Here is an 18,073-nt window from a genome sequence, read left to right as displayed (position 1 = left end):
CTGAAAATGAGACAACGAATCAATAACTTTCTTTTTCGTCCTTATTCACTTTTATTCCTGTGTGTCTGTCTTTCTTTGTTGTGCACAGTTAATATATTTCAAACTTTAATCAGATAATCACAAAAACAAGCCCATCAGCAGAACTGTCTTCACTGGTTTGCTAATTGATTTGAAGTTGCCGCAGTCTTCATTCCTCAGGTTCACAAGTGCAGAAGAACATGCTCCTCTATCCTCCTCCTCCAGACTCCTATTTCCATCAAACCAGAGGGCTGGTTTACGCCCAATGAAGAAAGACTCAGCACTTGTGGGGGTGTTGTTGTACCTCTTTGCAGGTGAGTTGACGGCTCTGGGACCATTGTTGGGAAGCTCTAATACCGGATAAAAGTGGTTTGGACCAAATCCCAGGCGGAATTTTTTTTGTGTTTTTGATGACTTGCTTGCCTTTGAGGTGCTTTTAGGGGGGTTCCGTCTGTTTGTGGGTGAGTTTCGTGGTCTGGGAGCACTGCTGGGACACTCTAATCTTGATTGCATTTGCTTTTCAGGAAATCCGTGGTGGCAACCCCGACTTATGGCCTAGCTACGCAGCGCGTTTGGACCGAAGGCCGAGAAATATTGCAAGTATGAGATTTTGCTTTTGGCCTGTTTGGGGGTGTTATGCTTCTTGGCGGGTGGGTTGGCGGGTCTTGGGGCATTCCTGGGAAGGTCTAATACCGGGTAGAAGTGGTTGGGACAAAATCCAGGCCGATTTTTTTTTGGCTATTTCTGACATTTTGCTCAATGTAGCGTTTTCGGGGGCCTGTTTGGGGGGCTTCCTGGTGTTTGTGGGTGGGTTTCGGGGTCTGGGCGCACTGCTGGCTATATATACTTTACTTTGCAAGAGGTTTGAAGCAAATCCATGGTGGCAGAGGGGAGTTAGGGCCTAGCTGCAGAGCGCGCGCGGAGTGATTTGGGAAATTTGTGAAAAACTGACAAAGTCCCCATTTTTGTACTTTTGCTCTTTGGCTGTTTGAGGGTCTTCTACTCGTTTTCTCCTGGGTTGACGGCTCTGGGGCCATTGCTGGGAAGCTCTAATACCGGATAAAAGTGGTTTGGACCAAATCCCAGGTGGAAATTTTTTTGTGTTTTTGATGACTTGCTTGCCTTTGAGGTGCTTTTAGGGGGGGTTCCGTCTGTTTGTGGGTGAGTTTCGTGGTCTGGGAGCACTGCTGGGACACTCTAATCTTGATTGCATTTGCTTTTCAGGAAATCCGTGATGGCAACCCCGACTTATGGCCTAGCTACGCAGCGCATTTGGACCGAAGGCCGAGAAATATTGCAAGTATGAGATTTTGCTTTTGGCCTGTTTGGGGGTGTTATACTTCTTGGCGGGTGGGTTGGCGGGTCTTGGGGCATTCCTGGGAAGTTCTAATACCGGGTAGAAGTGGTTGGGACAAAATCCAGGCCGATTTTTTTTTGGCTATTTCTGACATTTTGCTCAATGTAGCGTTTTCGGGGGCCTGTTTGGGGGGCTTCCTGGTGTTTGTGGGTGAGTTTCGGGGTCTGGGAGCACTGCTGGCTATATATACTTTACTTTGCAAGAGGTTTGAAGCAAATCCATGGTGGCAGAGGGGAGTTAGGGCGTAGCTGCAGAGCGCGCGCGGAGTGATTTGGGAAATTTGTGAAAAACTGACAAAGTCCCCATTTTTGTACTTTTGCTCTTTGGCTGTTTGAGGGTCTTCTACTCGTTTTCTCCTGGGTTGACGGCTCTGGGGCCATTGCTGGGAAGCTCTAATACCGGATAAAAGTGGTTTGGACCAAATCCCAGGTGGAAATTTTTTTGTGTTTTTGATGACTTGCTTGCCTTTGAGGTGCTTTTAGGGGGGGTTCCGTCTGTTTGTGGGTGAGTTTCGTGGTCTGGGAGCACTGCTGGGACACTCTAATCTTGATTGCATTTGCTTTTCAGGAAATCCGTGATGGCAACCCCGACTTATGGCCTAGCTACGCAGCGCATTTGGACCGAAGGCCGAGAAATATTGCAAGTATGAGATTTTGCTTTTGGCCTGTTTGGGGGTGTTATACTTCTTGGCGGGTGGGTTGGCGGGTCTTGGGGCATTCCTGGGAAGTTCTAATACCGGGTAGAAGTGGTTGGGACAAAATCCAGGCCGATTTTTTTTTGGCTATTTCTGACATTTTGCTCAATGTAGCGTTTTCGGGGGCCTGTTTGGGGGGCTTCCTGGTGTTTGTGGGTGAGTTTCGGGGTCTGGGAGCACTGCTGGGACACTCTAATCTTGATTGCATCTGCTTTTCAGGAAATCAGTGGTGGCAACCCCGACTTATGGCCTAGCTACGCAGCGCATTTGGACCGAAGGCCGAGAAATATTGCAAGTATGAGATTTTGCTTTTGGCCTGTTTGGGGGTGTTATGCTTTTTCGCGGGTGGGTTGGCGGGTCTTGGGGCATTCCTGGGAAGGTCTAATACCGGGTAGAAGTGGTTGGGACAAAATCCTCGCGGAAAAGCCTTTTGGCACTTTTTGTAACTTAGGGTTCGTTAGGGTTAGCCCTCGCAGCAGGATTGCATGTGTTTCGGGGTGTTCTAGATTTTTGCAACTGAGTTCTGGGGTCTTAGAGCACTCGTGAGAATGTGTAATTTTGGTTGCAAGTCATTTGAAGAAAATCCATGGTGGGAAAGGGGGGATTTGGCATAGTTAAAGAAAGCCTTTGCCACTATTCTTAACTTAGGGTTCGTTAGGGTTAGCAGTATTTTAATTGCATGTGTTTGAGTGGGGGGGATTTCGAGTCTTGGAGCGTTGCTGGCTATGGATACTTTTGCTTGGTTGCTTGCAAGTGGTTTGAATGCAATCCACGGTGGGTAAGGGGTAATTAGTAAGGGGGTACTTCGGCCTACTTTTACTTTCAAAGTAAGTTTTGTCACCAGTTTGCTGCTAGGCCTCGTTTTTTTAGATTTGATTGGGGGTCTTCTACATTTTTGCGACTGGCTTTAGTAAGGGTCTGGGTGGGAGCACTGCTAGGAAGATCTAATTTTGTTCTAAAACACAGTTTACAGTACACCTAGCTTGAGGGGAAAGATCCGCTACATTAATTTGCCCCTACTTATTTATCCTTCAAAAGGTGACTCAGACAGAGTACGCACTTTCAAAAATATTGTACTGTCTACTAGGAAAATCAAAGTGTGACTTTTTGCACTCCACAGCCTACATACCTTATATTTATTTATCAGTGGTGTTGTAATATTATATCACTTCCTGTTTTTCGTTGAATAATTACAGGCCGGGTTTCAGTCTCTGCAATGGGGAAAAAAGGATGGAGTCAGGCTTCACATTAGCGAGCCACAATTCAGCATCAGGCAGGCAGTGGACAGGGTGTCTTCTGGTGACCAACATCGATGGACCAAGCGTCGGCTGCAATGGAGGAGTGCCGCTAATAAGAGGATTTTTTTCTGCAGGCAACTTTATTACCACTTCCAACAGGACAACTACAACAACATAGATACAGTATCCCTTGCCTTTTTCTCTGACTGTGACTGCATTTCTTGGATCTCTCTCTGCTTCTAAATTGATCCCTTAACACATCACTTAGTCCACTCCACTATCACATCTGCACCACACATAGTCATTTGTAAGTGCTCCTACGTAATTCGCAAGTCGCAGCACGCCCCAGCCTGTAGAGGACTGGGATGGCCCCAATGATGAAGCATGTCACCAAGGGGCAACCCTGGTGAGTGAGGGGACACCTAGAAAAAAAGCAATTTCTCCTTTTCTATCTACTATACCTTCCAGACCAACCCCATTGAGTGTTGTTGTGAATGGATTTATAGTGACCAGCAAGGCTCTCTGGTATCTGGCTACAGAGACCTTATGTTGAATATAGTTATCAATAATTCCACACAGGCCCTGTACTGTCGCATTCTTTCTTCCACAGTTGTCGAAAGTACTACTTACTTTTCACTGACATGCATGCAGTAGTGCATGCACTTTCAAAGTTTGATGGATAGGTTTGTACCCAAATAATTGTTTATGTTCAATTGTTTGTCTATGCTGTGCTTTTTTTACAGGGTGTCTTCTGGTGACCAACATCGATGGACGAAGCGTCGGCTGCAATGGAGGAGTGCCGCTAATAGGAGGATTTTTTTTCTGCAGGCAACTTACTTACCACTTCCAACAGGACAACTACAACAACATAGATACAGTATCCCTTGCCTTTTTCTCTGACTGTGACTGCATTTCTTGGATCTCTCTCTGCTTCTAAATTGATCCCTTAACACATCACTTAGTCCACTCCACTATCACATCTGCACCACACATAGTCATTTGTAAGTGCTCCTACGTAATTCGCAAGTCGCAGCACGCCCCAGCCCGTAGAGGACTGGGATGGCCCCAATGATGAAGCATGTCACCAAGGGGCAACCCTGGTGAGTGAGGGGACACCTAGAAAAAAAGCAATTTCTCCTTTTCTATCTACTATACCTTCCAGACCAACCCCATTGAGTGTTGTTGTGAATGGATTTATAGTGACCAGCAGGGCTCTCAGGTATCTGGCTACAGAGACCTTATGTTGAATATAGTTATCAATAATTCCACACAGGCCCTGTACTGTCGCATTCTTTCTTCCACAGTTGTCGAAAGTACTACTTACTTTTCACTGACATGCATGCAGTAGTGCATGCACTTTCAAAGATTGATGGATAGGTTTGTACCCAAAGATTTGTTTATGTTCACAATTGTTTGTCCATGCTGTGCTATTTTTTCTTGTCTCCCAAAACCTTTCCCAAAAACCCCCGTACCCATCCATTTTTCAAACCCTAACCCTCTTCCCCCGGGCTGTGTGGTTTTGATTGATGTGTGACTAAATTACAGCAATAAATCCATACACTTGCTGGGGAGGATAAGGTGATAGCAACAGGCTGGTGAAGAAATCCGAGGATATATTCTTACTCTGCTTGACAAAGACCCATGGCTAATGTCAAAGAACTTCAACCGAATTAGTAGTTATACTTTACCATTTGTTAGGCTACAATGTGGCACTGTTCTAGTGTACTTCTGTCACCTGCTATATTCTCTATTGTACCGTTGAGTTGCTCAGGAGGACAAACCAGATTTAATTTTCTTTTTTTTCATAGGCATGCAACTGCCACTGTGTCACACCACTAGTACCACCGCTATGAGGAAATTTTATCCGACCAAGATTGCCAACCTTATTCGCTGTTTCCCGTGGAGCCAGCCCTGGGTCTAGCCCTACTTTCAAACACAAATTACAGGTAAGATAAGCGTTTGGTGGTTTGGGGGTATAATGGAGTATTAGTAGGAGAGACGAGAGACTGACGGTAGTACTACTAAAGTCCTAGGACTCTTGGATTCACTTCACTTACTCTGTGAGAGGCACTTAGTGTTGAAAACATTTGGGCATTTACACTTAAAGGAAGAAAATGGAACTAAACTTTCAGGAAAACAAAGTCACTGTTAAACCCCCACCCACCAGGCAAGCAGTAAGAAACGGGTATGCTCGGATAAAGTTTGAAAAAGTATATTTATATCCCTAACAAAATAATCTCCCGCAAGACCCTCCCTAACCCCAACGATTGTCCTTCAAAAGTCCCCAAAAACCCAACTCCCAATTCCCACCCCCCAAAAGTCTCTAAAAAAGGGGCAAGGGACACTATGGGTGGATGCTGTCTACTTTTTGGGCCAGGGCATCATGCTCCTGGTGGAGCAAGGCGTGCTCTACGCGGAGCCCCTCCAACACGTTTGAAAAGTGGTGGAGCTCCTGCTGGAGGCGGGACACCATCAGGGTACTGCGGCGCAGGCGTGCCTTCACTGCCTTGCAGGTGCAACGGCTGTGAGAGGAAGCTATTGTCCTTGCTACTCGGCGGTGGCGTTTGGCTTTGGCAGCCCGGCTCAGTCTGGGTGGACCACTGTGCTGGGTGGCAGCCCGTGGGGGCACGGAGGCCGATGCAGACGACGTTGTTGTGGTCGACTGCACACTTTCTTCGTCCTCCAGGGCCACCAGCCGCCGATATTTGGCCACCGTGGCATCGATCCTCCATTGCCGGGCCGCTCTAGCCAGCTCCTTCCTCCTTGTTCGTTTGGAAGGAGAATCTATATGAAGAAAGAAAGACATAGTCTGTAACCAATGCTCTTTAAGATTAACTCAATCATTCAGCAGAAATTTGTGTTGCAGTACAACTAGCAACTTGCAAGCGCATTACATAACTATTGAGGCCAGTATCTATCTAACCTCACACTTCTTCATCCTTGCTCTAACATTAGTGGGAGTTTAAGGAACAAATTCTACGAGCACTATGGACTTCCATTGAAGTCGACTATGAAAGTACACCAGTCTTATTCTTCTTCTTGTCTCTTGTTTAGGAAAATTGGTACGTTATCTTCTGCAAGCCGGCATAATGCCAGCGCAGTAAACTTGCACCCGAGAAAAAGAGACGCACGCCATGATGAGTGACCTAGACTTGTGTTGCGTTACTGTACCCGTCCAGTACATGCAGGTGGTGAAGCTCTTACTTTTCTATTACGGGTGGCACTGAGAATACTCTGTTACAACTCAAGGGCTACTGCTTAATTAATTTAACTTTCACCCTACAGTGGAAATGAGTACTAGAAATGGAAAATTGAAGAAGATAAATAATCTGATTATTTATCACTTCACATGGGATGTTTTTGCTTATATATGGGATGACTTTAGGTGCTTTGCTTTTTATTGAGTGACCAGTGATACATCCACACATGAATGACTGAGTACTACTAAACTTATTAAGAGAGGTAGGGAGTGGCCACCGTAATAACCGTATCTATGCTGTGCTTGCAATACAAACTACTGCTACTATTGATGGTAGTATTTGGACAAAATTAAAACTTCTTTTCCTTGCCTTTCCTACACTGGAACGGACGTGCGGGTGCAGTGTTACATGCTCTTCAAAGTTACACTTAGTTCATCCACTGACCGTCTACTCTCTCTAGATCATGGGTACTCACAAACTTTCTCTCAGGGGCTAAATTTACAGTGTAGTTTGTGGCCGAGGGCTGCACTGGTGGGGGCGGAGTCAGAGGGGGTGGGGCTAAAGCAAAACAAAAACTTGTGACCATGAGGTTGCACACAGGTCCCTGCAGCAGATGCCTTCATCCACTGAGCCACCAGACCCAGCATTTACATACATCTCTCTCACTCATGCTCTCCCACCTGCCCTCCCTCTCCATCTCTCTCTCCCTCCTGCCCTCCCTCTCCCTCCCCCTCTGTCATCTCACTGTGTGTGTGTCTGTCTGTGTCAGCCTTCAGCCCGGGCTGAGACAGCTTCCTCAACGCGCACACACAGACAGCCACACCAAAGTACTTAACAGGTCTTTAAAAGACCATTAACATATTATTGAGGCTTTGTTTGTTGTAGCGCCCCTGCATCTCCACCCTGACAATCACTGCTTGCCCGGCCCCACAGAGCAGAGGCTTTGTTCTATTTCACCTCTTTGTGGCCCTGCATCTCCACTCTGCTCTGTGGGGGTCGGGGGAGCAGTGATTGTCTGCAAGGTCTGCACACCGCCAAGGAAGGCTTGCCGGGCCACCACCAGCCCGCGGGCCGTACTATGAGTACCCCTGCTCTAGATACACATATGCTATCTAAGAGTCAGATAGTAGCATGATCCAGGTATATGGACACATACAGTTTCTGTGTCACCCACCCAGGCTGTTGTCCTTCCACCAATCATTGCTTCATCATTCACCCAGCCATGCATCTCATATTCTTTCCTTCCCAGCCACGTCTTCAATCTCAATAAGTAAGGAATATATAAGAGCTTACCTCTGCCCGCCACCACCACCGTCTGAACTCTCACAGCCGGCACTGGAACCGCCGCATCCTCCCCTGAGGAATTGCCCTCCGCCTCCGTGTCGAGCACCACCACCTCCGCGTTGGCCCCGCCACCAGATGTTCCACCTACAAAGTACATTTAAGAATGTTAGAATAAACCACTCACTAGTATTTGGTCAAGGAATGAAGACATGTGAAAACAATGTAATGCAGCACTTTTTGGCACAACTGATGAAGGCTGGCTTTTTAACACGCACCATTTTTTTCCACACAGACAGAAGATGGACTTCTAACAACAAGATCAAGTTGAAACAAGGTGAGAGCTCGGCTCGACCACAAGAAATGTCGTCAATTAATCGTCAGCACTAACCACTTTTACATTCTCAGTTAAACGTTTCGTTTTTTTATTATGACTTCATTTTAATAAATGTGTTTACTTTTAATAAAGCTTTTAAACTTAGAGAGACTCTGTGTTTTTTGGTCCAGAGTGACTAGAGTGACTGAGCGAAAGGTTTTGCAATTTTTGCAAGCATGAGTCCGTGCCTCTGACACTTCTTGACTCTGACTCCGTACTCTTCAGCTACGTTGGATAATAATCATCATTGGGGATCAATGATCGATGAATTCGGGAGGTAAATGACTGTGCCACACTATGTAGTCAGTCAGTAAGGACATTGGGGGTTCAAAGTCTGTTATCACAGAGGTATGTGGAAACTCTAACAGCGCCTATTATAATTGATAAGCAATGCACTATTTATTGTCCATAGTTCTGTTTCTGCAGAAGAATTGTCCGCGCCGCTGTAGTGGTATGGATTGTTCTCCTATCCAAACCAAAAGGTAGTATCTTATTCTTTCTTGGTGGTCATTCACATTTTATAGTTGGGAATTTTCAAAGCAGATAGAACACTTCAAAAGACATTATGGACAATCCCAGAGGACTGCACTAAGTTGATAGAGCTATTGCTGACTAGAATGGGAGTTTCGCCAACCGTGCAATCTTAGTTAGCTACACAGACAGACTAATAAGAATAATCTAGTAATACCACAGGGAGTCATAGTAGAGGCAGGATAAGAATTTAGATACAGTGTACAAGAAGATCAAAGACGATTTTGAAAAAATCAAATGAGGAACGCTAGGAAAAAGTAGGTACTAGTCTAAAATGAAAACTTACTGGGGCCAGCAAAGGAGTCCTCGCCTGCCCGATCCTGGCCCTGTTCAACAGCATCCGCCGCCTGCTGCTCCTGTGTCCTCCCCTCGCCCCTGGGGGGAGCTGACGTACAACATGAAAGAAAGAACAGAAAACATGGATGATTGTTGCTTGTCAATGTCAACCAAATCAAACATTTCAAAAGAACAATAACAAAATATTTCCGCGAAATTATATTGATTAGGGTTAGTTTTCATTTATTTGCGGACCTGTGACTTCAAAAGTCACGTAACTCACTAAACAAAGTACTGAAAGGTTCACCTAGGACTGGCAGGCAGCAGTCCGCAGGCAAGACGCAAAGTGACAGACAAACTCCATTGTGATTTCAGTCAGATCAGTGACAACACTAACAGTTGCCTGCTACATTACCAGTCATTTAAATAGTCAAACTATCAATCCACCGCCACTATTTTTCTTATTGTCAGGGGTACAAAGGAAGGGGCAGATTTAAGCCCCTTGCGGCTCTTTTGCTCCGTTCTTGCGTGACTTTTGTGACGCAGCAGCTAAACAAAAAAGGGCGCCATGGTGCGGCGTATAATATTATAACAACGTGACGCATTTGGGAGATGCATCCCGTTATAAAGCCCTGCGCCATCAGGGGGCGTTCCGGCGCAAGGGAGGGCATTCCTGCGCTGGAACACATCCTAAAAGTGGCTGAGGGAAATCTACAAAATTTCAATCAGTCACCTTTAGGACAATGATGCGTCACACAAACCCTGCACCTGCTTGAAGCAGACGTACGGCTTGACCCAGCATTGGGGAGATAGGGTACCCCAGAGCATTGCTGGAGCTGCGCCATCGTTGCGACGCAACTCCAGCAGTAAAGCTTCGGTGACGTTTTGGGCCCATGGTGCGCCGCATTACAAATACGGCGCACCATGTTTGGTGGTGGTAGCGGGCCGCACAATTAATGGCGCATCCCTGCTACTTTGCAGGGATGCGACGGTAATTGCAATTCTGCCCCTTAGGGGCATACTTACTTACGCGTTCTGGCTCATCTCCAGAGATGCGCCAGATCAAATGCGTCACGCAAAACTACCCTTGCGACACGGCAGATGCGCCTCATTTACAATGCGGCGCGCCCTGGCGCAAGGGTAGGCACTTGCGTGACGCATCTCGTCACGTAAGAGCGGCGCATCATTGGAGTCACGTCGCCAACGCAATGCAACTCCAGTAATGCTCAGGGCCACCCAATACTTAACATGCTGTGTCAGTCCTTTCGCCTGCTTCAAGCAGGCATAAGGAATTGAATTGACGTAGCAGCGTCGCAGAAGTGCCTGCGTTAAATCTTGTAGATTTCACGCAGGCAATTTTGCGAGGCGCACAGCCGCCGGACCGCCCACCCTGCGTACTAGGAACGCACCCATTGTGGTGCAGGCCCATGGCTTTATAACGTGACGCATCTCCCTAGATGCGTCATGCTGTAAATGACTCGCAGGGATGCGGCACGTTTACGCCGCTGTTGTGTCACGCAAGGCAACATAAACGTGGCGAAAGGGGCTTGTAAATGTAATCTGCCCCCTAGTGTCTAGCATTACGCAGTTCTGTAAAGTACACTCATACATAATAGTTACTCAGGCCAATGAGACCACAAAATAGAAAACAAATAAGCATAGTAGCAACGCCACTGAGAAGGAGAGCAGTGCACCTGAAATGCACAGAAGATTTTGAAATATAATTTAACTACAATGTAATCGTCATCAGCGGCATTATTGGCTTGCTCCATGTAAAAAACAAATATTTGCAATACAACAACACAGAGCAGGAGAAAACATCATAGTAGTGTGTGATGAAATGGCTACTACTACTCACCAAGCCCGGGGATCTCCAAGCCGAGCTGGTCCAGCAGGTCGCGCTCCCGGTCCAGGAGGTCCGTCCAGCGATGGGTGACCTGGCTGTAGGTGCGCTGGACCCCGTAGAGGTGGGATATGGCCCAGCACACCTTCTCCCACCGCTTCCGGCGCTCCCGCATGTTGTAGCCGCCGGCCGCGATCCTGCCGCCTCCCGCAATGGTCCTGGGCAGGCGGCGCTGGACGAAGTAGACCAGCGCGCCCACTTCCTCCGGGCTGAAGATCCCCCGTCGCATCACCTGCTCCCCCCTCAATCGACCGCATGGTGTCCTGGCACGGGGTCCAGGACTCCTCCTCCCCGCCGCCGCTGCCGCCCTCAAGTGCCTGGGCAGCTTCACGGTGCCTGGCTTCACCATGGTCTGGGCAAAGTGGGCAGGTAAGGTAGGAAGTAGAAAATTAAGAAGGAATAGGATAGGGAAGAAGAAAAGAAAAGAGTTTAAAAAAGTAGTTTAAAAGTAAAGAAAAATAGCAGAAAAGACAAAAATATACAGCTAGGAAAAGAGAGGGATAGATAAGAAGCAAAATCGAAAAAAAAAAACTGAAAACAAGCAAAGGATGGCAAAGATAACAAGAGGATTAAACACCATGCCCAGACACAGGAAATGAATGAAAAACAAGATGGCCGGCGTCCGTTCACGAGCGCGAAAGTAAGTTTGCGCAAGATTTTCCTCGCGATCTCGTGCGAACTTCTACTCGCAATGCGCTTACTGTGTGAGATTATACATAGCGGGCGGAAACGGAAATACGTCACGCAAACAAAATGGCAGCGCCCGTACTCGACCTTGGGGTAAATTCGCGTGTTGCGCTGCAAGCGGCTCGCGAATACTGCAAAAAAACTCGCGAAACAACAAGCCGCAAAAAAATAAAAAGCTCATTCGCACGAATTGGCGGCTTCCGCGGTCGGTTTCGCACGACGCCGCGCCCCGCGAATAGCGCGAAAAAACCGAAAAACGATTTTTGCAAAAGCAAAAGCAATGAGCAGGTGCAAAAGGTCAACCTCATGATTTGTAACGATTCCCTGTAGTGCTTCCTGAGGGGGCCCTCCAGAATTCGGTTGCCTGCTTGCAACTATTGTGTGACCCTGCTCTGACCTTAACTGTATGCCACAAAGGTCCTGATTTACAGCTAAGGGGGCAGACAAGCAGGTGCCAGGCTGGAACTTCAAATTCAGTGACACATTAATTAGCCCCTACTTCATTATTGTCAGTTGGGGCAGGCCAGGTGTTGTTAATAAACTAACCCCAAATTAATTCATGTCAGTTCAAGCAGGGCAGGTGGGCTTGCTTTTCCCCCCCATCTTCTACAGTGATGATGAACCAGAGGGTGGCATTGATGTAACAGAGGGTGGCATGGGTCAAAGAGAGGGTGCCAGTGGTGAAACAGAGGGTGCTGGGAGGCTGTGATGATGAACCAGACGTAGAAACAACATAGTCGCGACCGTTGCGAGCCGACAAGTAAGTTCGCAATTGCGAACTAGTACCAAATCCTCGCGAACTGGCAGAAACACTTGCGAACACAAAAAAAAAAATCCGCAAATTCGCGAGAATTCGCGGATTTTGCGGATTGCGAATTCGCAAATCCGCAAAATTCACGAACGCGAGATTCGCAAAATTCGCCCATACTTACTGCGGTCCCGGTGCCCCGTTTTTCCACCAACTGCTCTAGGACCCAGCACCGGCCATAGAAAAGGAAGGCCTGCAACCGAGAAAAAAAAAACGAAGACAGTGAAAGGGAGCCTAAAGATAAGCAGCACTGCCATCTAGTGGCCTGTCAGCAACACTGCAGTGAAAGGGGAAAAGACAGCTTACAGAGAAGCCTACAGTAAGGCGAGTGATCACTGCAGCTTTGCCTTAGCAGCCCCAAGTGTACCACAGGACAGCGGACTCCCCGCATAGGACCCTAGCAATACCACAAAAGGAAACAAGCCTAAGACAAGCCAAATAAACACACAGCCCAGCCAAGACTGCATGGCCCCCACACAAGCGTTGCCTAGAGGCTGATAGAGAACCACCTGCTGGCAGGTGGCTACTCGCAAGAACAGAGGAACGCGCCACAAAGCACAAGGAAGGTTTACAGTAAAAGACTACGAAGGGCAGCAACCTGCCCGCCGTCACGTCCAAAGAAGTTTACAAGCCATCGCACCACCGAGGAAGAGAAAAGGCAAATGCGCAGCAGCGCGACAGAAGCACAAAGAGCGTGAAGACAACCCAAAGAAAGCGCCAGAAACCCCAGAAGTGTGCCAGGAGTGCAGCGACTCCTCACAGGACATCCAAGAGAGCGCGCGGCAAGTGCGCCCACAAGAAGAAGATCACAAGAATCGCAACTAGCACCAAACAGAAGAAGCACGACCAAAAGAAGATCCATGGAGTGGTGACGCAACCCTCCAGAATCAAACACCCAAGAAGCATCTACGCCACGCCAGAAGAGAAGACAGCGATGCCTGGTGGCCAACAGGCCATCGCTGCAACAGAATGGCGAAAGTAAGAACACCCCACACGAACCAACAATGGTTCTAGAACCCAGCACCAGGAAGTGCGAAAGCGCATGACGCAAATGCGCAGCAGTGCGGACAGCACAAGCCCAAAGCAGCAAGTCACAAAGAAGATACGAAGAGCGCACCCAGTTGCGCACCAAAGCAATCAAACAGAGATGAAAAGAAGATGGTTGCGCAGTCAACCCGTAGCATTGAAGAATCCACACAACAGCAACAGGACCACTCAGCATGGTCACCAAGCACCAAGAAGCTCAGCACCACGAAGCTTACCTGCCAGACCTCGGCAGAAGGGACCAGCACGAGGTCCAAGAAGTTCGGACAAGGCGCGGTCCGAGGACCTGGACCCACGAACTTCAACCCCACAAATTAACGAAAGCGATAGGAAGAAGATGTGAAGGTCGTGACGCCAACCCTGGAAGAGAGTGACAAGAAGACAGTGTCCTAGGACTAGGACAAGACCAGGAAGACACGTGCAGAGTGCGCGCGCTGCATGGGGAAGCCTGGCCAGAGAAGATGAAGAAAAGGGGACCAGGGTACGTCGCGAAGAGAAGAAGAAAGATCGGAGTGGCATGCCGCCACCCAAGAAAGGAAGAAAAGAAGAAAGGAGAAGGAACAGAGTGGCCATCGCCACTACGAAGAAAAGGAGGAAGAAGTAATCAGAGTGGCACAACTGTCAGGTTAAGAAGAAGGAAGAAAGAACAGTGTGGCTGCTGCCACTAAGAAAAGAAGAAAGAAGCCACCCCTGCGGAAAGAAGGAAAGGAACAGGCACTGGAATACCTGAGTGCAATGGAAGACAAACCTGGCAAGAGCACCGGCAGCGCAGAACAGAGACAACCACCTACGAGCCATCCATTCACATGGCGATCGCAGAAGAGAGCAAGATAGACTGTTGGCGACATCTACTTCTGGGGTTTGAGCTGAAGATTGGATGGCGAGACTACTCGGGACTCCGGAAGTTGAGGACCTGACCTACCTCGCACCAGCCCGTGGCAAACCAGAATCAGAGGCCTCAAGGGACTCTGGTGGCAGCAAGTCCCGCACGGGAGACAGATCTACAGAAGCACGTCTGCAGGACCCAAGAGGATGCAAGCCTCGCGAGCAATGAAGAGAGTCAACAACTCAACCTTCAGGTGGAACTAGGACACGACGGTGAGGCTCGTGGAGCGCCCTGCTCACGGCCCGAAGGCTATGGTAGAGCAACGCGACCAAAAACACCAGTCCAGTGGAAACCTGGCAAAGAGGTCCTCCCGGACACCTTGTGGCAGAAGAAAACCGGCAAGAGGGGCATCCTAGTGAGAGGGATGTTCGCACCTACTATCTTCACCTGCCAAGAAACACACTGAAGCCTGCCCGGAAACATCACGCAACCAGCATGGAGGAAAGAAGCCGGAAGACAGACAACAACCATGTCATCCATCTCTCTTTAACTATTCGTCACCAAGAGAGCAAAGCAAAAGGCAGGGCTGAGAACAGTGGACAGACAGCACAGACAAAGAATGAACCCGCCGAACAACTGCGAACCGTGCCACTGAGAACTGTTAGTCCGAAAACGCAAGAACTATACTGCCTGCGGTTTGCAAGCAGGCAAAGAGACTCGTTTTGAAAGCGCAAATCCAATGTTATTTTCTGTGTTTTCTTTCCCCCACAGGTTTTTGGACTTTTCACGTTTGGTTTAATTTTTAACCAATTTGGGGAGGGATGTAATGCCCAGCATAAGTCAGCATTCTAGTGCTGAAGCCTGTATCCACACTAAACACCCACCCACCACTGATGTCACTGGTCATGTGACACAGTACCAATAAAAGAGGCCGAGCGCACGTGCTCTGGGCCAGTTGCACCATACCTCCAGTGTGTCCTGCATCAGTGCATGAGTGCTTGCCAGCATGAGGGCCTAGGGCCCACCACAGCCCTTTACAGCCCTGAAGACCCTTCTGGGGACTGAGGATTTGCAAATCTGGCCCAGAATTCCCAGATCTGGAAAGATAATGAAACAAAAGTATTCAGTACACTACGGCAGCACTTTGCTAATGGCCACGTGCTGGGGTTGGTCACATGCAGACGACTGGCTGCAGGGCTTGACAGTCATCCAGTTTCAGCTGCCAACCCTTGCTGCACATAGCTCGCTTGCACAGTGTGAATTAGCCACATGCAGTAGGTTGGACACAGGACTGGGCGGCCAGTGGTTTACCCCCGCTGTGTACGACCGAGGTCTATTTGCAGGGGGTATTGGCCTCCTGCAGAGGATTGTGCACTTGTATTTTTGCCCCCCCCCCCCACTCTGCAAAGACAAAGTCCAAGCACAGTAGAGTTTGATCACCTTTAGAGGGTTGCTTGCAGCGGCTGTGGCCAACCCCCTTGTGTACAGACAAAGGCATTGAGAAGAGGGGTTTGGCTGCCCATGGTTGGTTGAAAGCAGGAAACTGTTGTATGTGGTATGATCAGAAATCTCCACAAATTCATAAAAAAAACAAAGGCTGAAGTGAAATGATGGTTTGCTTTGCTCATAATACATTAACATATGTTTTTACAAATTCATCGAAAATACTGCATTTAAAGGGGAGCTATAGTTGCCAATTAAAACTAAAGGCCACTGAAATTTGCAGGTAATGGTAAATATCACAATCCATAACTCACACAAAGACATGCAAAACATAATTTACGCACTAAACTGCTTTGAAATCACAATATTCATGGCACCAAGTAACATAGCCTAAAAGCACAAGGTAATAAAATTAATGTCAAGCATTAATGATTTGGAAATATGTGAATGATATGTTTTGAATTGTGGGGAAGAATTAGTTGTACATTTACCTTGAGCAAAAATATAACAATGCCAAACTCCGCTTTGCATTTTAGAATTAATATGCCTAGCTCGTCATGTTTAATAACACGCTTTTCCTGTTTGCAGATATGTGATTGACATCCTAAGAATTTTAATGCTTTCTGGATATGTTTCCAATAGTTATATCTGTTTTATGGGAACTTAGGCTTGAATATTCAGTAGAATATCCAAAAATGTGAAAGTCTTAAAGAAATAAATGATTTCCATGCGAATTAGATGTAGATATTGGGATATAAGGATGAGTCTGGCACCATTGAATAATTGAGGGGTTGAAACCTATCTGATTCGAATGGCGGATGAATGGAAACAATACGATAGTGTGTCATCACTATGTTCTAGGCATTTAAAAATATCTCACTTTCAACATGGCAACCACTGTAATCAGTTAAAGTAAAGTTTAGATTACAAAAAAAACCCTAAAAATCCCCAAGATTTAATAATTACAGTAAGTTTCACAGTCCACATTGCGCACAATAGCAAGGCAAACACCAACGGTGCACACCAAATACAATCCTTGATGTTATATGTGCAATTACAAATGCTATAAATGATCTTACAGTGGTTAGATTACATATTAGTATACCATTATCACTATCAGCGAGAAAACTATGAGAATAGCATTATGTATAGGTTTGAGTATGTGCTGGGGCGCCTTCCCGACTAGGGCGGAGGAGCGTCGCAACACTGCTTTCCCGCAGTAGGAAAAAGTCAAAACATAAAATGGTAATAACGTTTCGTTATTACAATTTTATGTTTGCTTTGAGCAATGGAGCATTGCGGGTGGAGCTGCCCTACTCTCTGAGCAAGACAGGGCAGGAGTGGTTTGCCCACTCTTGAGTGAGCAAAGACTGTTTGGTCGGCCCTCTCGGCCCCCCCAAATCAGTCATGTGCTCTTTGTCCTTCTCAATGCAGGGTACATTGCAGTCTGCATGGAGAACATGCCCACTCCCCTAGCCTCTGGCTGGGTCTTATCCCGACCAATCACAATGCTCCACTGGAGCGTTTTGATTGGGTGTTGTGATTGACTTAGGGAGGGAGCCAGGCTGACTGCTTCCTGTTCCTGTCGGAAGCAGGAGAACAGGAGCAGTTAAGAAGCGAAACCTGCGCTGACGGAAAGGTAGGTTTCATTTTTTTTTATTAATGACCCCCCTTCCGCCAACCCCCATCTCCACTCAACCCTCCCTGCGCCTGCCCCCCACCCGCAAGCTATGCCGGCCACTACTGAGTATGTTTTGTCATTTCATTATGCTATGTCCTTAGGTGTTGTTACCTTTTCCTGTAAATATTGTATGGTCATCAGTATTTTATGTTGTGTGCATGTATGTTCACGTTTAGGTGGTGAACTGCTACTTTATATGGGGCACATCTACAACTCCACCAACACACTAGATCTACCATTTCAAATGTCTGGTTTTCTAGCAGACTTTTTTAAGCAGGCGATTTAGCCCAATTCCATCCATGCCAAGCTAGAGAACTGAGAAAGACTTTTGGCAGTTCTTAGCACAATCTTTCGGTTGAGGATTAGCAAACATTATCCACGCTAAGATAAAAAAAGAGTCAAAAGCATTTTCCATTCGAGACACAGTTTTACAGATTTGGATTGGAGAAATATCTAGCAAGCCAACCTGAAATAAGTTAAAGTAGCTCCTGACGCGTGTATTTCACTCTTCTTAGAGGTATTCAGAGACAGATGGCTTTGCCCAGACACATGGTGGCGCCTACTATCGATTCAAACCAAACATCTACACGATTAGAGTGGCACATAAACTATGCAAAACAAAAGTATGGGACTCTTGTTTTTTGGTGGAGATCCGTTCTTTATATGGAGTGCCTCTACAGCATTACCAGCACTCTAAATCTGCCACCTCA

The 18,073-nt window shown here is 47.2% G+C and overlaps 1 pseudogene; it reads right to left on the bottom strand.

The window, feature by feature from the left end:
* The window catches only part of LOC147728376 (uncharacterized), a 69,534-nt pseudogene that overhangs the window by 35,516 nt on the left and 15,945 nt on the right, over window positions 1–18,073 (bottom strand).

The sequence above is a fragment of the Lissotriton vulgaris genome, chromosome 3_1 (assembly GCF_964263255.1).
Source record: "Lissotriton vulgaris chromosome 3_1, aLisVul1.2, whole genome shotgun sequence".
Taxonomy (NCBI): Eukaryota; Metazoa; Chordata; class Amphibia; order Caudata; family Salamandridae; genus Lissotriton; species Lissotriton vulgaris.
The sequence above is the reverse complement of the archived record's forward strand: the minus strand, read 5'-3'. Positions and strand labels throughout refer to the sequence as shown.